Genomic DNA, 20,740 nt, shown 5'->3' on the forward strand with positions numbered 1-20,740 from the left:
TGGTTATCCTCTGTTTCAGACAGGGAAGGTTAGCATTACGTGCTAATATTTGTGTTATCCTCTGTTTTAGGCAGGGAAGATTGGCATTACTGGCTAATATTTGTGTTATCCTCTGTTTCAGACAGGAAGGTTAGCATTACTTGCTAATATTTGTGTTATCCTCTGTCTTAGGCAGGGAAGATTGGCATTACTTGCTAATAGTTTGTGTTATCCTCTGTTTTAGGCAGGGAAGATTGGCATTACTTGCTAATTGTTTGTGTTATCCTCTACTTTGTTAGAGAAGGTTAACCATAGTTGATCTGTGTTAACAAGTGTACCCTCTGTTGATTAGAGACGTTAAGTGTTTTCTTTGTAGGTAACAAAAACAAAATCTATCAAAAAGAATGCTAGACTGATTCCCACAACTGAGAAAGGTGGTCTTGCATCTCCTTTGTGGTCAGATAGTGAATTCACTTTTAGGCATGCAAATGAACCTTATAATTACTGAGAAAGTTAGACAAATGCTAACTTAAAAATACAAGATCCATCCAGACAAGACTTGGTCTATAGAGGAGTGTAAAAAGGTTTTAGGAGCATGTTTACATAAGAACAATTTGAAAGGCATTATCTGTTGCCACAGGGAATTCGGCTTAGCACTAGCTACACAACAATCTCAGCGCATCTCAGAACTAGAGGAACAGAACCAAGAGCTATGAGCTAGAATATCGGCTTTGACAAAAAATTTAAACCACAATAAAGTTTCAGAAAAAACTGAGGTGGAAGTTAATCAGCCTGATAGCACATATCCTGACTTGCAAGCCTTCTTTGAAACTGAGGGGCCTGTAGATTCAGTGAAGGTATGTGGTGCTAGGAGAAGATCTCAGGGAATTGAGGCAATTGAAAGTGTTCCACCCAACTCTTCTGTTGTCCAGGTCCAAACAATTGCAAAAATGTTTGGACCTAAAGATATAGAGAGAATCTCCCAGAGCTTAGCCTCACTTACATGGGAAAGAGACACTGATTTTAAAGCCAGAGTAAGGATTGCAGCAGCATCCTTTAAGGTCAACACAGAGAACAGGCAGAAAGGTAAATGTCCTAAGAGGGAGGGCAATTGCCATTACTGTGGGAAATCTGGACACTGGATGAAAGAGTGCAGGAAAAGCAAAAAGAAACTCTGGCTTTATGCTGGGAAAACGGGAAGTGAGCGCAGAGGGAGTGGAGACGAGTCAGTACCCGGGTGAGGGCTCCCTCTGCTGGTGTGGCGTTACAATCTGTTAAAACAAACAGGAGAAGGAACTGACGGTATGAATTTTAAAAATTATAAGAAACTAAGTGTTAGCAGAAATAGAGAAAACGAGAGAGCATAAAGGTATGCAGATTCCTGGGTCAGTCAGATTAACCTCTGGTTTGCCTCATTGGACTTATGTAGCACACACCGTCATGAAAGAACATAGAGAAGATCTGTGTACCATCAAAAGATCAGAGTAAGGAACTGAGATAATAATGTCATCCTATGCCATCCAAATAGTGGTCCGTAGAGAAGTTAAGAAAATACATTTAATCTCTGTCAGGAAGAAAGAGAAGACAGCCCCTCAAGACGAGTTAGAAGAAGTAGTGATCAGTGAAGAGGAAAAATCATAAAGAACTGGAACTAAACTTATACTCATCAACAATTAGAAATAAGGGTGAGCATAGTGAGATAGAATTAGTTATAAATAACAAGCATAGAAAACTAAAACATAAGAAAGTGTTGAGCTCGAAGTTTATTCTTCATACTTTGTAAATACTCTCAGTAGAACGTGCGCTTTTCAACATGCGCATAGAGAGACCTAATAACTTAAACACGTAATTTACTTGACGCCGTCATTCATGTAGCATAGTATATATAGCTTAATACAATAAAGCAAGAGTGTATATACTTTAACAGAAAGTAGGGATATTACAAAAAAGAATAACCAAACAAATTCGGAATGACTGGCCAGAAATAGAGATAAAAGGAGTTTAATACAAAATGGCACTAATAAGGGGAGAGAGAATAAATAAACAGACAGAAAGGTTATTACTGATAATAATTTAACTGATGGATAACGGAGAACAACAAGCAGTCACTTCCTGCAGCAAAAATATCTAAATAAGAAGGATAGTCAAGATAAGGAAAAACTAATAATAGTATAGGAAGGATATACATTGAATATAATTTTATAATAAAACAGCTCAAAAGAGGTTTAGACACAGTGAAAAGTACTGATCCTTCATTAATCAGTAACTACATAGGAACAAATCAGTAACGCATTATTAACAATGTAGGAACTACTGTTAACTAACAAGTAATTCTGATTAACAAATCAGTAATTAATAGCACAAAGATGACACTAGTAGTTCACTATTAACTAACCAATAACTACTTTTTTTCTTCCCAGAGAACTAATGAGAAAGTTTCATAATTCACACAAAACTAAACAATAAGTAATGTAAGACAAATGACTAGCTGTACTTTAACATTTTAACTAATTAGCAAGACTGTTACATTATTACATTACATTACTAATAACAGACTTGTACCTGATGTCCTGTTTCTGTTTATATGGGACACGCGATATAAAATCTGAAAATATTTTTTTGTGTGCATATGACAAGCAATGTGTAATATACTGTACAATAATAAAATACTAAATGTGTGTAACTTTTTTTTAAATAATATGTGTATATCAATTGGTGGGTCAGTATCTTGCTCAAGGATCTCACCTCAGTAGTAGTATCGAGGGTAAAACAGAATGTTGGCCATTCATTCACCCACGTAAAATACCTGCTTGTACCGAGACTAGAACTTGCAGCTTTGGGTTTCAAGTCCATATCTAACCATTAGACTGTGACTGCCCCTATATATGTGTGTGCGTATCTTGTAAAGGGTTATACGATTCTCGGATTACCTTTTCATTAATAACTACTATAAGACTATAAGACTAACTAACCGCTATTAATTACTCAAGTGTTACTACATCCTTCTGAAGGAGTTACTAATTACCTGGATCTGTATTCTAAAGTGAAGATCATGGTAACCCACTATTAATTACTCAAGTATTGCTACATCCTTTTTAAGGAGTTACTAATTACTTAGATCTGTATTCTAAAGTGAAGATCATGGTAACCCACTATTAATTACGCAAGTGTTACTACATCCTTCTGAAGGAGTTATCTAAAAGTACACTATTTCTAAAAAAAATTACCAAAACCTTTAAAAGTATGAAATCACTTTTTTTATCATGACTAAAATTGGTGCAAATATTTGATATGGAACAAACTACTTTTATAAACATTTATTCACTTTATAATTATTAAGTGCCTGGTAACATTCTTCACATAAATGTAACCAGGGTAGGATTCACCTGTTATTTTATTTTATATCCCTGGCAATGCACCTTTGGTTTCCTGTCACGTGGTTATGTGTGCTGTCCCCTTTAAGAAATAAGCGTTCGCACAACGTGAGAGAGAGAAGTGCACATCAACCGACAGAGAACTGAGTTAAAGCGTTGCACAAAGAAATGGTTGGTAAAACTGTTAAAAGGAGATAAATCCCAGTTTATATCTACTCGTCAATGTGTGGGTACATGGTTTCATTTGACGATCACAAAGGAGTTGCCTTATTGCACGTGAGAGATCGCCAGTGGGGGAAGGGAAAATTGGACCACGTTAATGGAGATCGAGCGTGAGTTACTATAAAATGTCCCAAAAATTAAAGTGTTAAATAATGTAAAGTATGTTATTATATGTTTACCAAGCATGCAGTAATTCCTATACTTTATACTGTGTTAGAGGGGAGAGCAACGAAAAGTGAGATCGAGTGTTAATGACCATGTGAGCTTTTGCTGTGTGCTTCGTGGAATCAGTCGGAGTAAGTGTTGCTTATTTAATCGTTTCAAAGTCTGTATCATTCTGTGTATTTTCTGATTAATATGCTTATAAGAAGCTATATATACGCAAATGGGATATGTATTTTTATGTTCTTTTTGTTCTTTGTTTGTTTAAACAGGAGGGCACATATAGGCCACTGCCGTTGTTTTGTACGCCGTTGTTTTGTACGCCGTTTTTCCGTTTTTGTAACCTTGTTTGCACCGGGTAAAATTGAAGGGCCTGTTATCCTGTGAAACCTATTCAGGAAAGTTGAGTTAAGACCACTGACGTTAATTAGGTGGTTGTCTCTGTAAATTTAATTATTTTTATTTTCTTTACTTTGTCTTACCCTGAATTAGACCTTAATGCTGAGTTTCCTTTTAAGCTCAGTCAAGAATAAAAGAACCCTTATTAGTTAGATGTCCTGGCGGTGTTTGCGTTTTTATTTAGTACAAGTACACTTGCCCGGCCACATCTAATTTTGGTACCAGGAGTGGGGTTCCTGGTAGTAGCGACAGCAGTACAAGGTGCCAGCGCATCAGGACTCCTGAGCTTGAGGACAGCGAGGAGGACAGTGTTGAACTGATTGTTTGAGAACTAAAACTGCCGGAGCAGTCAAGTCAAGTCATGGATGCTGAGGACATCAGAGGTGCAGCTGCGATGGAGGAGAACTTTCAGGGTGCAGGTGCTGAGGCACCAGAAATGGACATTGAAAGAGGTAGCCCTGTCTCACAGCTTCAGTCCCAAATCTCGGAGCTGGGACGTAGACATGATGAAGTAATGTCAGCTCTTGCTAACATGACTAATGTTCATACTAGGTCCTATGTGTATATCCCAAGAGAGAAACAAATTGTACCTGCATAGTGGGGACCCATGTAAAGACTGCCAAAATGTAGATGAGTTCATTGAGGAACTGGGGAGGGTTATACGAGTAAGGGGGTTAAATGTTGAAGATCAGGTAGATTTTATTCTCTCCCACTTGAAGGGGTCAGCTTTGGATGAAGTGAAGTTGTGTATGGGGGGAGGATAGGGCACCTGAAGACTTGTTCTCATATTTATGGCAGCTTTCAGGAGAAACGTAGCACCTCTCAGCTACTGCACACATTTATGCACGGAAACAATTGGATGGGGAAGATTTTCGTGATTTTTCACATGCACTGTCTTTGATATTAAACTCTGCACTGCAACAAGCGCCACATTGTGTTTCAGATGTGCAACTGGCATTGAGAGACCAGTTTATAGAAGGGGTGAGAGATTCAGCCCTTCAAGAGAACTGCAAGGTGGTGAGAGAAGCGACCCCATGCCACATTATTTGAAGTTCGCGAGAGGCCCTGTTGTGGTGCTCAGAAGAGAGACCTCGCCCAGCGAATTTGGCACGAAAACGAAACCTGGTGAGTGTGGGGAAAGTGCAGAACATGCAAGGATGACGGCCACCATGCCGAATGACTTGACTGTAGCCCTACAAGAAGTAATCAAGGTAGTTTCACAACAAGGAAAAGCAATCGGGAACTTACCAATGCGGTTCGTGATCTCATGATTCAGAAATCTGGACCAACTGCCGAGAGACCTAGTAAGTCCAAATTCAAACCGCGATATACCCAGATGGCCAACCTATTTGCTTGAGATGTGAGGGTGTTGGACACATAGCCAGGCAATGCACTGGGCAGCGTTTCCAAGAAAACCCCAGCTAGCTATGCCCGAGTCCCAACTTCCGGGAAACTGTGTCCCTCCGCTGCGAAGAGCCGAGCAATGAGAGGGGGCAGTGATGTGGCTCAAAGACTGACACACTGACAAAAGAGCGTTTCTGGAGCGTGCAGTGGTAAGTGCCCAGAAGTGGAAATTCATGTTGGGGGTAGCAATCCGCTGTCTGTTAGATACTGGCAGTAACGTTAGTACTTTGACGGAGAGTTTCTTTAAAGAACATCTGCATGGGGAAGACAAGGACATGCATTGGACAAGCAAGTGATTAAAGATTACTGCCGCCAATGGGTTGCCTCTTCCTATCTTGGGTATGTTGAACTGGATATCCAGGTAATGGGGTTGACTCTGCCTGGCTGTGGGTTCTTCAGGTGATTCGTGACCAGAATGAGGGGAAGACTGACTTGCCGCCCCAGGCATACTTGGCATGAACATGCCCAGCGTTGTAAGCAATTAATTGTGGCTGAGTTTGACCATGCTTTGGAGGGGACGTTGGATGTGGACTGGAGAGCTGTTTTAAACCTGAGTACAAGAGGCTGCCTCTGTAGAATCGACTCGTGGTCCGGGGTGGCGGGCATAAAGTGAAGCATATGTCCCTGCAGCCTCCGTGGGGCTACAATTCAAGCCAGGACACATAAAGAGGTAGCTGGAAAAGGAGGTTTAACTATAATTGAGCCAGGCAAAGCACAATTGCCAGGGGTTTGGTCCTGCTTCCTACCTTGGTATCACCTGGTAGGGGGTATTCCCAGTGCAGGTAGTAAACTTGTCCCCAGCAGATGTGTGGCTGCCACCCAAGGTGAAATTGGGGATACTTGCCCATGGACATCATGTTGAGAGTAGTTCCTGTAAAGTCAGATTCAATCGATCTCTGCAGATCACGAGGAGGTTATGGTTAACCAGAGGTCAATGACAGGGGTTACCGGTGATCCGCAGTGTCCTTAGAGAAGATACAATTGAGTGTACCTTCGCCCCAACAGGCGGAGTTGAAGGCGCTTCTAAGGGGATACCTGGACGTGTTTGCCATCTCTGATGAAGACCTTGGCTATACTGAGCTGGTAAAGCATGAAATTCCCCTGAATGATGACCTTCCTGTCTCACAGTCATACCGGGCGTATACCCCCAACCCAATTCCAGGAAGTGAAGGAACATATCTCTGGCCTGCTAAAAACATGTCATTCAAGAAAGCTCCAGTTCGTATGCATCTCCAGTTGTGTTAGTCCGTAAGACTGATGGGAGTCTTCGCTATGCATGGACTACCGAAGCTGAACAGTAAGACAAGACGCGACGCATTCCCATTGCCCCCGGATAGATGAGAGTCTGGATGCTTTGAGTAAGGCCAAGGTGTACTCATCTATTGACCTCAAGCGAGTGGCTATCACCAAGTAGCAGTTCATGAGAAGGACCGGCACAAGACAGCTTTCATTACCCCATTTGGCCTGTATGAGTACTCAGCGGATGCCGTTTGGCCTATGTAATGCACCAGCAACATTCCAGCATCTCATGCAGACCATAATGAGTGACCTGGTCTTCCAAACGCTGCTAGTCTATTTGGACGATTTGCTTGTGTATTCAAGTACATTCGAGGACACTTAGTGAGGCTTGAGGCTGTGTTACAGAGGTTGAGGAGGCCGGACTTAAGGTAAAGGTGGAAAAGTGCCACTTCCTGCAGTCTGAGGTAAAATTTTTGGGGCATGTGGTCTCTGCTCAAGGGGTATCTACAGATCCAGACAAAGTGAGTGCGGTGAGACAGTGGCCAGTTCCCCACACTTTGAAGGAGCTATGTCCTTTTAGAGATTCTGCAGCTATTATCGGAGATTCATCGAGGCTTCTCAAAGGTGGCTGGTCCGCTCCATGATGTTGTAAACAAGTGTGTCCACCAGGAGTGTTATTCAGGCTAACAAACTGTTTAAGGGCTCCTGGACAGCGGAGTGTCAGAAAGCCTCTGAGCATCTCAAAGAGAAGCTTACATGTGCTCCAACACTAGGCTATGCAGATTTTACCCTACCTTTGTGCTGGAGACCGATGCCAGTAATCTAGGATTGGGTGCTGTGCTGTATCAGCAACAAGGAGGAAGTAAGACTGTGATAGCCTATGCAAGTCGAAGGTTGAGGGGCGAGAGCGGAACGACAGGAACTACAGCAGTATGAAGCTGGAGCTTCTGGCACTCAAATGGGCTGTGGTGGAGAAGTTCAGGAGTTACTTGCTAGATCCAAGTTTACTGTCCTAACGGATAATAATCCTCTCTGCCATCTCAACACGGCTAGGTTGGGAGCCATTGAACAGAGGTGGGCTGCGCAACTTGCAGTATTGACTTGAAGTGCAGTACCGCCCTGGAAGGTGTAACACCGCAGCTGACGCCCCTCTCTAGAAGGCCAGGACTGGAAGGATGAACGGGAAACTGAGGATTCAGAGTACGATGGATGTGTAGCTATTTGTAGTGGGCTTTGCATAGGGACTGCAGTCGGAGAAGATCTGGCAGTGCTAGCAGCGAGTCCTGGAGAGGGAGGAATAGGAATGTTACAGGCAGCTATGGAGGATAGAGAGACTGGGGAGGAACCTCTGGAGAATACTCCAACGTTACCTGGATACACAAAGGATGATCTTCGCCAGTTTCAGGAGACAGATCCTACTATCAGTGTGCTCAAAAGTTTCTGGGACAAGAAGAGGAAGCCCACAAATCGAGAGAGGAAGTACTTGTCCAGACAGGTGCTGTTGATGCTTAAGCAGTGGGACAAGATTCAAGAGAAAGATGGGCTGATGTACAGAATGGTTGACGACGTCTTCTATGGGGAGTGCCAACAGTTGCTGCTCCCCTGAATGTCTCGTTGAAAATGGTGTTGCGGGAGTGTCCATGACCAAATGGGGCATCAAGGCATAGAGCTAACAATGGCCCTACTCAAGCAGCGTTGTTGTTGGGTGGGGATGTATAATGCTGTGGATAAGTGGGTTAAGGAGTGTCAGCATGTGCGTAAGCAGCCAAAATGCCGCAGCCCAAGATTCAAGCCCCCCTGGACCCCATTCTTGGCCTCTCATCCCTAGAAGTGGTTGCAATGGATTTCACCACATTGGAACCTGCGTCTGATGGGCAGGAAAATGTCCTGGTTGTTACTGATGTATTCACGGTTCAGTCAGGCATTTCACTACTCTCAATCAGAAGGCGGACACTACTGCTAAGATCCTTCTAAAGGAATGGTTTCTCAAATATGGAGTGCCTCAGCCTCTTCATTCAGATCAGGGAAGAAACTTTGAGAGTGCCGTGATTGCAGAGCTTTGTAAACTGTATGGAGTGAGAAAGTCCCAAGACTACACCACATCACCCTCAGGGGAATGCACAATGTGAGAGGTTTAACAGAACTCTGCACGACCTCTTGCGTTCCTTATCTCCAGAGAAGAAGCGGAGATGGCCAGAGTACTTACTCCGAGCTGGTGTATCGCCACAATGTGACCCCACATTCCTCCACTGGTTACTCTCCTTATTACATGTTGTTTGGGAGACAGCCACACTTGCCAGTAGATGCCTTGTTGGGTCAGGAGCCAGATCTAGAAAAAGAACCTGCCTGGTTGTCCGTCCATATGAGCGGCTCGGGATGCTCATACCGGGCACGTGAGTACACTGAAAGGAAGGCCGTGAGATCGAAAGCCAAGCGTGAGGGTGGAGTATACTGTCCCGAAGTAGTGGTTGGGCAGCAGGTGTATTACGCTATCGGCCCCCAGGACGAAACAAGATTCAAGACGCCTGGGCACCTACAGTTTATCAGGTGGTGGAAGTGCATGGGACAACCTACACTGTGGAGCCAGTTGAAGGTGGTCCTGCAAAACGAATACATCGATCAGGCATTAGGCTTTGTCCGAGACCAGTTCCAGTGCCACGGAGGAAAGTGAGACCTGTAGAAGAAGTACCAACCTCAGGGTTGGTGGATGAGATGCCTTCGTTAGATGCCGAATGTGTGCTTGTGGAAGAAACCATATATCCTGAGAAGGACCCAATGCCCGAGGAGTCACAGCAACTGGGTGTGGCACCATTCGATTGTGCTGGGGCTGAAGTGGAAGAAGCACAGGAAACATGTGATGAAGCAGTGAGTGGCGAGAGGAGTGCTGCTCAAGATAGCCTTCAACCTGATACTGAAAGGACTGATTCACCTACAAATGTAGTGTTGACTAGACCAGTTCCTGTGCCCGAAGCCTAGGGCAGAGAATACTCAAGTGGATGCTCCCGATCCTATCACCCGCAGAACACAGCGGTCAAATGCTGGTGTTCATAGTAACCCAAATAGACTACCCAAATCCTCCTGTAATGCAGTGTCCTTTACTCCTGATGTTCTTTCCCAAGTGTTAGCAGGGGTGGTCTTGTATACATCCAGTAAACTGCAAGGATTAGTGGATGAATAAATTGTATTGTGCAGTCATCGAGGACGCTGACTGTAGGCAGGGGAGAGTGTAACCTGTCACGTGGTTATGTGCGCTGTCCCCTTAAAGAAATAGCGTTCGCACAACGTGAGAGAGAGAAGTGCACGTCGACCGACAGAGAACTGAGTTAAAGCGTTGCACAAAGAAATGATTGGTAAAACTGTTAAAAGGAGATAAATCCCAGTCTATATCTACTCGTCAATGTGTGGGTACATGGTTTCATTTGACGATCACAAAGGAGTTGCCTTATTGCACATGAGAGATCGCCAGTGGGGAAGGGAAAATCGGACCACGTTAATGGAGATCGAGCGTGAGTTACTATAAAATGTCCCAAAAATTAAAGTGTTAAATAATGTAAAGTATGTTATTATATGTTTACCGAAAGCATGCAGTAATTCCTATACTTTATACTGTGTTAGAGGAGAGCAACGAAAAAGTGAGATCGAGTGTTAATGACCATGTGAGCTTTGCTGTGTGCTTCGTGGAATCAGTCGGAGTAAGTGTTGCTTATTTAATTGTCTCAAAGTCTGTATCATTCTGTGTATTTTCTGATTAATATGCTTATAAGAAGCTATATATACGCAAATGGGATATGTATTTTTATGTTCTTTTTGTTCTTTGTTTGTTTAAACAGGAGGGCACATATAGGCCACTGCCGTTGTTTTGTACGCCGTTGTTTTGTACGCCGTTTTTCCGTTTTTGTAACCTTGTTTGCACCGGGTAAAATTGAAGGGCCTGTTATCCTGTGAAACCTATTCAGGAAAGTTGAGTTAAGACCACTGACGTTAATTAGGTGGTTGTCTCTGTAAATTTAATTATTTTTATTTTCTTTACTTTGTCTTACCCTGAATTAGACCTTAATGCTGAGTTTCCTTTTAAGCTCAGTCAAGAATAAAAGAACCCTTATTTGTTAGATGTCCTGGCGGTGTTTGCGTTTTTTTATTTAGTATAAGTACACTTGCCCGGCCACATAAACGTCAACCCAAATGATGCCTGAACTGGGGGAAAAAGAAAATAACAGTTTTTGAGTTCTAGCATATTTAATCACTGTAATGTCTTTTAATGTGTTTCAGAAGACGACCTAGAGGACCATCTTTGTGCTTGTACCCCAGCCAATAAGTCCACTCAATAAAACACAAATGTTCTTTAAGAAATTTCTCTGTCCTGTTTCCTCTCAGTCGCCAATTTTGGCTTTTGCATGTTAACCAGGCTCTCTCAATATTTTGTGTGTGTTCTCCATGGTTTGGATCAACGAAGTATCTGCTGTGGTTTACTGAGTAGTGATTGTATCCAAGATTCGGTAAAGCTCTGTAGGATCTCCACTCATTGCTTAAAATGGTTGAGCCTTGGCGAACATGTTGTCTAATTATGGGAAGCATGTGATTTCTGGAGCACCACTCTACAAGTCGCAAAACTGGCCGTCTTCTTTGTCCTTTTATGGCGAGCATGCCAAAGACCCACTTCCATATCTGTCCAGCTCTTCCTTGCCCATACTACAATTACAAAAACAGTTTCAATAACTTGCCCTCCAAAGTACACATCACAATTTTGTTTCACTAAAGCATCATTAGCCAACTATAGTTGTACATTTCATTACCAACTGTTGAGAGATTATTGTTTATCTGCACAATAATTTGGTAAATTTTGGTAACATTTACAAAATAAATAAGCTAACATGTAGTACTTTATGTTCCATATTTATTTGCAACGGTGCTGCACCAGTCATGATTGTCACCAAGCCAGCAGAGGGAGCTCTTACCTCTGGGTGATCTGTGATCACTCCCTCTGCTGCTACTTCCTGTTTGTGGACTATAAATACTGTTGTAGGCCCCTCACCTGCAGGTTGCATTGTTCGCCTGTACTATTGTTGTTTTCCGAGTTCTTGTTTCCCTGGTTTTGACCCTGCCTGTCTTCTGATTCTCTGATTGTTTGCTGCCTGACCTGACCACCGCCTGTTTTTGGATTTTGTTTCTGCCTCGTCTCCGATACTCCTGTTTGCCCTGTTAGACGCCTGCTTGTTATGACCATGCCGTTGTTCAATAAAAGCCTGTACATGGATCCGCACGCCTCAGACCCCTCATTCGTGACACACACACACACACACACACACACATATATATATATATATATATATATATATATATATATATATATATATTTTTTTTTTTTTTTTTTTTTTTTTATTCTTGCATTTTTTCAATTTAATTAAAAGTTTAATTATTTAAAAGTTTTAAATTATTTATAAATTCACTAATGTATCAATATAATATATTTCATATTACTTTTCAATTTTAATTTTAAAATAAAACACAGCCTAAATGTATTCTAATATTAAGTATGAACTATTATAGTAACTGAGTCCTGCTAGAAGTGACCCAGGCTTGGAATCACAGACTATGAGAGGTTTGATTTTGAGTTGGAATCACTGTCACATCACAAAAGTGAGTTTTGCTGAAAAGCTTAATAGTGAAATAGTGCTTATGAGATGAAAAATTAGAAAAAATTTTCAGACGATGCAGTTTAGTGCACGAGTTCATCCATTTTAATAAAATTAACCCATTTAAAAGAATAATTCATTGACAGTTTAGTTTGATATCGATACTGCATTTCAGTTGTTTCATCTTACTTGTTACAGAAAGGATATCCCACCTTCCTTTTATGGCGGAGGTTGCTTTCATCTATCACAATGATTTCCCTTCTTCCACCAATGCGTTGTCCTGTCTTGCTTTTGAACATCTTTAAGGCTTTCCTTCAGACAAATCTTAGTTTACTGGCCATTTTAGTAAGAGTGGCAGAGCTTCCAGCAATGCCATCCTGGACCATGTCCACTTGACGTAAAGGTAATCCTTGACTGTGTTGTATTACAAATTTATAAAAGGTTAAACACAGATTCCAATATAACAGTATATGCTGAATGTGTATTGTGATTTACATTCTAAGAGCAGGAAGCCCAAGCCCCGAGACAGTTATCTTTTGTCTTTCAGTTCTTGAACATCTGGTAGGTCAAGTGTGAATGCTAATCCTGAGGTACAACTGTGCCTTTTGTTTTAGTCTCTGTAACATCTATGCATTTGAATGACACTTAGATGTTAAATAGATCAACGATCGGGAAAGTTCCTGTTCTACATTGGCATACTTTTGTTTTACTGGTCTCCACCTCTGTGTACTCCTCCCCTTCTGAAACATATAAACTTCAACCTAGCATGTTTCAGTTAGATTTGTTTCTTGGAGATTTCTTGAAGATTTTCTTGGAGATTGCTTGACGATTTTCTTAAAGATTTCTTGAAGACTTCTTGCAGATGACTACAGCAACGAAATAAAAACTCCTGCTTTACCAAGAATCTCCTGGTCTCTTCTTAAAAAGAAGCTAAAAAAGTTTCCAACAACTGAAAGTCCCATTATTGGACTTTAGCTCCTCCTAAAATGTCATACGAACTAGAAGAAACCAGTCAAACCCTTCAGAAGGAGCCTTTTCCCCACATGATTTAGAACATTTGTTATAAAATGTACCTTTTTTAATTAAAAAAACGAACAAACAAAAAACAACCCAGTGATTAATTTTACAAAATACTGGGTTAAAAAGGGAGGACTCATTCACGGTGGTGGAGTTCATCTGTGCTTTCATAAGACGCTGGATCAAAAGCGACCTGATTCTGAATCTGCAGAAAGTTCTGGGGAAAGCATGGCTGATCAACGGATTCCGCGTAGAAGGGTACCGCCTAATTGCCTTGTTGAAAATGATGGTAATGAAGTTTTATGTATATTATACTGAGATTAGCAGCATACGTGTGTAGTAATTTAGACCTAGCGACACTGAAAAGCTGTTATCGTTCGATTAGTGATTGGCAAGGCAACAATGTTTATTAAAAAAACAATAAATATTTTAATTACACATTCATAATTTAAGCAATGAATGTAATTAGTTGGCCAGGTTGAATTTGGGGGAACCCTTCTGTTAAAAAAATGACAGAGAGAAAAACATATCCCCTTTAAAACCACCATCCCTCTTCCCTCTTCCTTTTACATTAGTAATGTTGTGTGTCGTGTAAACCCTTTAGTGCAAATTAAATATTAATATATTCTATATATATATATCTATACATATATTATTTTAAACTAAATAACAATGATTGGCCAATCAGAGCTCAGTATTACCAAGTTTTATACGTCTTGAGAGTCCAAAAGCATTCATTGCATAAATTGCATGAACCCTGTTAGAATACAATAATTCAAATAACAAATGAAAAAGTTCCATGTTTTATTTATTTTTGTATCTAGTTGATTCAGCACGCAAAGTGATCACAAATGTGTTCAACAGACGTTTATTACATTGTTACATTGAGTTACATTGTCTTTTTTTCTGCTTTACTAATGAAATGGATTAAAACAAAGCCAGAGCAGAGCTGAAGTGCATCTCAGAGCAACACTTCTGTGTTTTGTTTTTGAATTAATCGTTTGATTCATTTGAACAGACACGTGCTGCCATCTACTGGTTGTTTTAGTGTCATATTTATGTACCTAGGACCAACCTAAACCAGCACCAAAACATATTTATTAAATATTGAATTATTTTTGTTAATGTTAGTGTTAGTGTTTTGACACACACATTGTGTGTGCATGCTTTGGTTTAACCTACATTGTAAGGACCAAGTATCCCCACAAAAAAAACTAATAAATGATTAGCTAATTAAACTACCACTTTTAGCTGTGTACTTTTACTTACTAATTCATTCATAAAAAGGTTATTGTTAGTTAATAATAATAGAATATTCATATTGAATTTTTCATTTGTTCCTCTGTAGCTATAGTAAACTTGGGTCATTTATGCCAATTGATAAAATTGATTAAATATTGAAATATACTTGATCTGTGACAAAGTTTAAGCTATTGAGCATATGACTGTATTGTAGTTTCAGTATAGATATTTAGATAGATGGAGACTTAGAGCACAACAGTGTTTACAGTGATTGTTTGTTTTTTATATTCCATCAGCAACAGCACCGACTCAACAGGTGTCTGTTCAGAAATTGAAGGAGGAAAATGCTTTTTTAAAAACTAAAATTAAATTCTTAGAAGATAAATGCAAGGACATCGAAAGCAAGAGAGATTTTCTGCGTAGGAGCCTGACTAATGGTAAGCTGTTTTATCTCTAAAATCAACTATACAACCAGTTATATGTTATGCTTATAATGTGTACTACAGTACAAATAGTTATAAATTAATGTTTTACTTCAGGAAATGGACATAGTCCACATTATAACATACCCTGGTATATAATGGAGCAGTGTACTCTAGTCTGAGTCTGTCGTTGTTTAAAATGATATTTTCGTTAAGAAAGGTAATAAAGTATTAACAATTAACAATAACTTTAGATGGGAAGTTGGAAAAAAATGGAAGAAAATAAATGTGCTGTAAATATGATTTGGTTTGTATTCCTTATCAGCCTTGTCAGCAAAGGAAGACATGGGAGCTTCATGCAAATATGATGATGCTGAGTCAAAGTCTATCAGTACAGAAGATGAATGTCATACAGAACGGAAAAAAGAGTAGACGAAAAATTGAAAGGAAAAAGAAACATCAAAGTTGACTCATCATCCATATCAATCTCAACTCAGTCCTCTTCATCCCCTGCACCGCAAAAATCCAGCAAACATAAGGATAAAACCAAAAAAAGGAAAGTGAGCAAAAAGGAAAAATGCCCAAGAGGTATGTATTTTAAAAGTCCATACATTTATGTTTCATTTTATTTATTTCAGAGACAACAATTTACAGATTATATTTAAATCCATGCTTATGTTAAAATAGAGAGGACGAATAGAAAAAAAAAAAAAAAAAAAAACTTTGAAATAAAATGATAAAGGATCGGAGAATCTATTAACAGCAAGTAATCTAAGAAATATATTTAGAAAAAAAAAGGTAAATATTGAGTTAGAATTAAGAAAAATATGTAGTAAAATGATAGGATTAGAAGAGGCAAAAAGTTGAGTTAATACAAAGGGAAGCACCTTATGCAAGGCACAAAAACATTTGTTAGAAAGTTTGTGATTAAAATGAGTATGAAATATTGAAAATATTAGGTAGAATACATGTCAATATCCAATGAATAAAATGGCTAAAAAGGAATTGGATTAAACCATAACTGTCAGGAATCGAACCTGGGTCGCTGGTGTGAAAGGCAAAGTTCAACCAAAGTGAGCTACTCAGGAGACTCAAGTGCAGAGGTGTAAAAGTCTTCTCAGAGTTTATTTGAAGAACTTTGCAATCAAAATTGCAACAAAGAATTCAAAAAATAGAAATGATAAAGTCCAATAAACAGCACAGGGCAGAACTGAGAAAATCATGAAAACTTAACTTAACATCCACAGTGGAAATCCAAAAATGCAAGGCAAAAAACAAAACTTAAAGGATAATCACAAAAAACTTAACTTTCTGGCTTAGGGACAGAGATGAAGACTAGAAAAACAGATCACTCTCCAGCATGACTTAAAGCGAAGACTCAGTGACATTTCACCCACAAGGCCCAATATAAATAGGCAGGTAAATTAGATCACATGACTAACACATCTGACAATAATCAGGCAATCAAAAATGGCGGGAAAATGCAGTGTAGGGCAAGGACACAAAAAAACCAAAAAACGAAACGAAAAAGCACAATAGCGGCCACTAGAGACCCAAAACAGAATAAACTCCTAACAATAACCACAATTACTGGAACAGGGAGTTCTGAAAGAAGTTTAATCTGTAATTACAAACAGTCCTATACAATTAATTCTGAAGCCAGATAAAGTTTTCAGATTAGAAACAAACTATAAAGTATTAGACAGAGTAACTAAACCAGATGTTACGTAATTATAACTAGGTATACAGTAGGAAGATTAAGAGAAGGAAGATTTCTCACAAATCTGGATTTAGTAATAGCTTTTGGTTAATTGCATTAGCAGAGAAAGGTCATCAGAAAATGTGCTGTAAATAATACATTTGTACTGTAAATAGTCAACTTTACTGTAAATAATATATATTTATATATATAGAATGATTTAACTGTAAGTAATAAACATTTTGTTTACCAAAGATTACCTCAAAGCTGAATAAATTGTTCAATAATTTGTCAATATAGTCTTGAAGAGATATTAGATGAATCATCCATATAAAATAGTTTTTACTGATAATATATTGATGATAAATTATAAAAAAAAGAGCATTTGAAACTGTAAAAATAAATAATTACTGCCTATCTGAAGCAGTATTAGAGTTGAACATTAAAAATATGAAATAATGATAGAAATGATTTTTAGGATTTTGGTTATCAATAGGAAATAAAATAACTACAGAATCAACGAGGGAGTGAATTACACGTTTAAGAACCCCAGAAAGCATTAAAATGTACAACAAATAATAGGATTAATGAATTATGTGAGAGATGTAGTTCCTAAGTTTAGTCAGTAACTAAACTCATATATGCCAGAATAAAAGATAATAAACTTTGTTGACTGAGGCAGGATGTAACTGGTTATCAACTGATAGTAAAGAATGAGAAAATTAATATAACAATTCATATGATGTCAAGGAGCTGAGAGAATCCAGAAAGAAAAGTTCTTACCAGAAGGAAAGAAACTATCAACTATCAGTAAGACTTACAACATCTTGTGTGAGGACAGAATACTACAGTTAATACAGATGGAGCAATTACGAAGCATTTAACTGAGAACAAAATAACAGACGAAAAAGCCCAAAATGCTCAATGACAAAAATAGGGGAATATATTTATAGATCCTATTTTAAGAAATAGTAGTTAAGAAAAACTAAAAACGTCAGAAGAGTAAAGTAAAGTTATTTCAAGGAATTACAGTGTGTGGATCAAAAACTAGTGCAAATGATATTTTAGAGCATTGGGCATAAACAATGCGAATAAAGATAAAATTTGAAGAACAGAGAAGAAATGAAGGAAAGAGGTTCTGATCCTGGTACAGCTCTGTTTGCTGAAGTAATGTCTGTTTTAAAGGCTTAAATTAAAAAAGCTAAAAGCTCAACAAGTTATTTTGATAACAGAATAGCAGATATAGTATGTTTGAATGTAAACTTAGACATCTGAAGACAGAACAGCTATTCGACATTAAGTAGAAAGCCTGTTTAGTACAGTGAGCTGTGGAAGGACATTTACGATCTAATAAAAGAATTAGATCTAGTAGTTGTTCATCAAACTGAACATACCACAGATGACACAGAAACAGCGCAGAAAGATGGATAAATTAGCAAAAATAAGGCGTATAATTGTAATCATAGAAAATGAAAATAACACCATTCATTCACCATTCAAGTACATGATTACATGAAACATCCTAATGTTAAAAATTAAAGGGCAAAGTCTTATCAGATAATAATATAAATATTTCCAGTTGGAGGAAAAGATACAGACAAATAAGGCTAAAATGTGACAATTGTAAGAAAAGAGGGTACAATAAAACAATTAAAATAACTACTGTAAAATTACACAAGAACAGGTTAATAAGGAATAGCTAATGGATATAACAGGACCAAGATCAAGCTAGAAATAAATATATACTACTGTACCAGTAGAAGGATTTTCTAGACACATGAGTAAAATCTTGGAAAAAAAGAAACATCAGCGAAAAAACAATTATAAAAGTGATAGAAGATTTAATATTAAGTTGGGGGAGACCTCCAGCAATTTGTTGTAATAAAACCACTTATTTAGATGAAAGTTAGAAGAATTGCTTTTAAAGAAACATACAATTAAATAAAGTTTTAAGTTATTCACCTGAAAGGAATACATCTTTGAAAATCTTCTTTAGATCTAATTACAATCATTTAAAATGGGATAAATGCATGAAAGAAGCATTTATATTATTGTAATTTTAACAAATAAAGAAAGAATGAATTGTTGAAAAAGACAAATAATAGTCTAGTGACAAATGTCAAGTTAGAAAGCATATTTAGATGAGATTGGACAATTGAAAGTCAACAAAAACTTTTAACAAATATGATTACTAAACAAGAATAAGGTGATAAACATGATTGACAATCATACAGTAGAGCTGTTGCAAAATAGACAGTGGAGTAAAAGAAATTTAATTTTAGCTACCTAACAATTAGAAATTAAACTGAAAGAGGTAAAATTACTTTTTCTAAAATGTAATATGCCTGCATTAGTGGGTTATATCTCACAAAGGAGTTTCATTCATGCATGAAGAAATGTGCGATAACTAGGAATGAATTATTGAAGCAATAAAACAGCTAGTAGTATGTCTCTGGATGGACCAGAAATGAGAGAAACTAAGTATGCTCAGCGGAAGTAACAAATAAACTTTGAAACAAAAAAATATAACTAACAAATATCAAAGCATAAGATTTATGGCAGAGAAACAAGGAAATGTGTTCATTTACAAGACAAGCTGGACTCTTCTTGTCATAGCCAATGAAAACACCTTCTTCACAACCTGAATCAAGTTTGGCTTTTTCTTGTTTATAAGCAAAACATGTAGATCCAAACTTCTGCATTTTGGAAACGTTTGGCTTCCTGCCTGTAAATATCTCGTACGGCGTTTTCTTTGTACGTCTATTTCTCACATAGGCTGATGTCTGCATCGCATAGTTCCACAATTCGTCTGGCAACTTGCTTTCTATCAGCAACAATGACATCTGGTCATTTGGTCAAGTGTTCTCCAGCCTCTTTCTGCTGTACTATTCTGATGAGGTGAGTACGGTGCTGATGTTTCTTGCTTAATCCTGTTCTTTGTTAACAGATCTTGAAAGCCTTGACTCATAAATTCAGTTCCATTGTCTGAACGTATGCATTTAATTTCTCCATAAGGTGCGATATCTGCCAAAAATCTTTCTGTGGCTTGTATCGCATCTACCTTAGACTTTAGAAAGTATATAAACATAGTGCCTGAGAAATCATCAGTAAAAGATTGAGCATACCCGTTTCCTTCCTTGCTCTGTGTTTGCAGAGGACTAGCCAGATCAGTGTGAATCAATTGTAAAGGTTTCTCTGCCCTTTCTGTCCAGCTTTCTGTTCCTTGTTTCAGTAAAATTTCCTTTTGTGCACACTTCACATAGCCAGTTTGTACCTCTTTTTTTATGTGCATGTCTATGACCACATCTTGCAACTTTTGCACATCCTCAAAATTGCAATGTCCTAGGATTTCATGGCAGGTTTGTAAATCAATGGAACACAATGCACTGGTCGATATCCTCTTCGATAGTTGGCAAATTGTAAAAATTTTCACTCTTTGGGGATCATGCGACTGTTTCCTTTTTCAAAGATGATTGTTGCCTCTCCAGTTGCTGCTCTTGCTACAGAAAAGATGTTATGTGGGTAAGAAGGCATGTATAGTGCATTCCTTAACTGTGCTCTGTGCTTTCGTCCTCCATCATCCAGGAAATAGATCACTGCTGTTCCTTTCTGCTTTGCCATTCCAATGCTTCTTGTACCATCGGCAAATGAGTCTTAGGTTAGAAAGAGCTGTCAAAGTCTTTGAACTTGCTTATGTTGTTCACAATGTGAGATGTCGCTCCAGCATCTACCATAATTCCCTTCTTCTTCACATTGGGCTGTGGTTTTCCATACTTTAAGTGTTTAGCTTTGAATAGATGTTCCAGGGCATATATCTTTTTATTCCACATTTGTAACATGTCAGATTTGTATCTTCATCCTTCTTGTCCTTTTTGTTTGGTTTGTAAAAGCCTTGTCCTTGTCTTGTGTGGTTCTTCATCACATTATCTTTGGTCTCTATTCCATTCA

General features: G+C 38.6%; 1 long non-coding RNA gene across 1 annotated transcript; it reads left to right on the forward strand.

Moving 5' to 3' along the window:
- The first annotated feature begins 3,433 nt into the window (after positions 1-3,433).
- LOC122359924 lies at positions 3,434-12,033 on the forward strand. Its single transcript, XR_006252737.1, has 3 exons — positions 3,434-3,685; positions 3,793-3,871; positions 11,049-12,033. It is a non-coding gene; the product is annotated as an uncharacterized LOC122359924 (long non-coding RNA).
- Positions 12,034-20,740: the final 8,707 nt, after the last annotated feature.

Source organism: Puntigrus tetrazona, chromosome 16 (genome assembly GCF_018831695.1).
Source record: "Puntigrus tetrazona isolate hp1 chromosome 16, ASM1883169v1, whole genome shotgun sequence".
NCBI lineage: Eukaryota > Metazoa > Chordata > Actinopteri > Cypriniformes > Cyprinidae > Puntigrus > Puntigrus tetrazona.